A 3,667-nucleotide genomic window follows, 5' to 3' on the forward strand; every position below is an offset into this window, starting at 1 on the left:
GCTACAATAGTTATAGAACTGAAGTACAAAGTGAAGGGACAGGAGAAGGAAGTAGTTTTTCTGTTGAAGCGAATGAATCATATAGTAAACAACGAGACATACTTTAACGAATGTATAACTCTAAAGAAACCAGTCAACGTTAAAGTAGGAGATGGAAGGATACTTGAGGCAACCAAAGTTGGACGCATTGAAGCCATGTTTTTATTCCAGTAAAAACTGGAGTGTCCAAGGTATAGATAACAAATGTGTTCTATGTTAGAGAAATGCAGGCTAACTTATTAAGTTATTCAAAAATTACTGATAAGAATAGAATTGTGTCAGTAGTAAATACTTCTAAAATATATGATAAGGATGATGAGTTAATAGCAATAGCTTTTAAGGAGAAAAACCTTTATAAAGTGAAGTGCAATATAATTAATCAAAGTAGTAAAGCATAAACTAACGTAGTGAATATTAATGTTGAACAAAAACATTCCCAGAAGAAAAAATGGTATAAAGTACTTGACTATATAAATTTTAATTACCTAAATATTCTAAGTAAAAATGAATTGTTGAAGGGATTACCAAAAGACTTAGGATCAGAATATTTAAAATGTGCTACATACATAGAAAATAAAATGTGTAATCTGTCCTTTGAAAACAACAGGAGTAAAGCAAGAGATATTTTAGAGATAGTACATTCAGACTTAAATGGACCGCATGCCACAACTGGGAACCGTAGTGAAAAATATTTTTTGTCATTTATTGATGATTTCAGCAAACTAGTAAAAGTCTACTACATTCAATCAAAAGATGAAGTATATAACTGTTTCAAGCAATACGTTAACGAAATAGAAAATTTGAGTGGAAAGAGAATAAAAGTTTTAAGATGCGATAATGGAAAGGAATACATAAATTCGAGAATCATATGTTTTGCAAGAGAGAGAGGAATGCGTTTAAATCCCTACCCCCACATATGCATGAGTTAAATGGAACGGCGAAGAGGTTTAACAGGTCAATTATGAATATGACCAGGTGCTTGCTAAGCAAAGCAAGGGTCACAAGGAAGTTTTGGCCAGAATGTATTAAAGCGGCTGCATACAGATACTACGAAAATTCACTTTCAGTCCCCATGGACTGACACCTTGCTCATCGTGTTAATGTGAAAATACAACCATCTTTAATTAAAAAAGTCGGGATAAAGGCGAACGCATTCAGGACATAGTTTTATTCTAGATTCTCGTACCGAAAATTCGAATTGCCTGGCTATTTTCCACACTTTGCCCTGCCCCGTAAGGCATTGCCACTTACCGCTCACACTTACGTATTGACATCTCGCAACGAGGACGCATACTCCAATAAGCACTTAGTGATCATACACAGAACACCTAATTTTGTTTTCTCTTCCGCTTTTACCTTATGCACGTTGAAACGTGCATAACATCTCCATATATCCAAAATGGTAGAAGAAATGAAATGTCCAGAAATGTTCAGAATATTAAATTAACTTCGATATTCTGAAAGTACGTTAAATTAATTTTGATATCATCAAACTAGGATTGTTCCTACTTTGTTCTTATTGTTAGTCATAACCCGACAAACGATCAACCTTTCACCAACTGAATGCGATATCGCAGCTAGGAAGGGACCCGGAGAACGAGGTGGTTCTGAAAATGATGCGTGTCTCTTGATGCGCAACCATGAGGCTAGGTTAGGTTTGTCGTCGGCTTTCTTGGAGGAAGGGACCCGGAGAACGAGGTGGTTCTGAAAATGATGCGTGTCTCTTGATGCGCAACCATGACGAGGCATCTCATGGTGTCTGTGATTATAGTCTGGGCTAGGGACATTTACGTGGAGTACGATATCGGCGACACTCTGTCCCCCGTCCCGATCCCTAGACAGATCCGTTGACGGTGGTTCCATCACCAATGTCTTCGAAACAACATCCCGCCGACGTAGACACCGATCGCAACTGCGAAGCGAGCCCGTGACTTTTCCATATCCTGTCACGCTCGTCCCTGTCACGTAATTTCTACGCGATGGTGATAAAAAAGACAAATGCGACTCGTCAAGCCGTAGCGTTAGCAACTCGATTCCCTTTATTGTTCTGTACCCAGGTTTCACAAGAAATGCGCATAACACTAATTGCAAAGGTAGGACTTATAACGCAAAGTAGATGTGGAGATCGTTGTTAATAATAAACTTTATTTCACCATTGCTATTTGGCGGATTTCTGCGCTCTACTTGGCTCTACAAATCTCTGCTCGACTCTGGGCATGCCAGAAATGGTGGTCGTCGCACGATATGTTGTGTTATGCCACGTTCGGCAGTGATACGTTTAACTTCGGACTCGTATAATTTGAGCGTTGGGTGAGATCTGAAGCTGAGCGGTTTCGGTTGGTCTTATATATTGAATAGTTATCTTATCTAAATATTGTTATAAGGTGGCGGGGTAGGATTAACATCCGCAATCGTTTTTAGGGTTACATCCCCGCTGAAGCTGAAGCTTCGAATAATGAACACCACGAAGACCTAGACGATCCTGAAGCTCTTAACATCAACATCTTGCATTTCACGCTATTGGGATTATGGGTAAAGAGAAATAACTATCTTTTTTTTATAATTATCTTTATTCTGTTCTTAGGAAGATATATCTTATGTATTAATTGTTCGTATGGGGAGAAAAAACTAGAGGGTTAAGAAAGGGTATGCGTTTGCAACTCGCCCTGGTCCCCTAATTCTTATCTAACGCGTGAAGCAAACACTTCACGCGTTCTCCATCTATTTCTCCTAAGAGATTGATTTTTGTGTATTCGATACGTTAAGACGAAACTTATTTTCAACAGTTGTTTTAACTGACGTTGGGCGCCTGCATTTATCAAACTAGGTGTTCTTTGAGTGACTGAGAATCAATGGATTCCCGTTGGTCATCCAACAGCAATGTGCCCATTTCTTCCCTATTCAGCCAACACGTTCCGAGGGAGAAGTGTATTGACCATCCACGCCTCATCGATATACAATATTTCATTTCTTGCTCTTTTGTAGCAATCCAAAGCCTTCAGGAAACATTCCCTCTCCAGGTTACGATGTTGGATTGTTTTATTAATGAAGGACGGCGAGCGGTGAAGGACACTAACAAAGTATTAAGGGCAGCAGCGGGACGAATGGGTGTGCGATCTTACTTCTAAGAGAATGCATGGGAACGCTCGGACCGTTTCTCGAATAATAAACAGCGGCATCATTTTCGACTCAGGCGTTCAGGACGATATTTAGAATGCGGACGAAAGAACAAACGATAGCGCGAAAGAATCATTTTGACGGGATATCTATGACTGTATCGAGTGATCGAGAAAGAATCAAATCTGTGTATGAAGAGAGAGTTTTGACTTTAAATAAAGGTGCAAGGGCGCGGGCGAGGCAGATTGTACGTAGTCGAGACGTAGCGAATAGAGGATCGTGTGTTCGAGAGTTAGAATTGAGAAGATCTTATTTTCAACACTCGCCTGTCCCGGCCTTTGTCCGCTTCCTTTATACCCGTTTCCTTCTTATATATATGTAGTTATCTTTCTCACCTTCTTTTCTGTATCCTTTGCTGCGAAGCGTTGTGTGGGGCAGTTAAGAACCCCCCGCGGAGCAACCAATATCATTTAACTATTAACCCGATAGGGTTAACCCGCAAAGCCCGGGC

At 40.0% G+C, this 3,667-nt stretch overlaps 1 long non-coding RNA gene across 1 annotated transcript; it reads left to right on the forward strand.

Annotated features, from left to right (window-relative positions):
- The first annotated feature begins 2,325 nt into the window (after positions 1-2,325).
- On the forward strand, positions 2,326-3,173 carry LOC108552538 (uncharacterized). Its single transcript, XR_001890559.1, has 3 exons — positions 2,326-2,375; positions 2,461-2,571; positions 2,826-3,173. It is a non-coding gene; the product is annotated as an uncharacterized LOC108552538 (long non-coding RNA).
- The last annotated feature ends 494 nt before the right edge of the window (positions 3,174-3,667 follow it).

This window comes from Eufriesea mexicana, unplaced genomic scaffold (genome assembly GCF_001483705.2).
Source record: "Eufriesea mexicana isolate 0111107269 unplaced genomic scaffold, ASM148370v2 scaffold7022, whole genome shotgun sequence".
Lineage (NCBI taxonomy): Eukaryota > Metazoa > Arthropoda > Insecta > Hymenoptera > Apidae > Eufriesea > Eufriesea mexicana.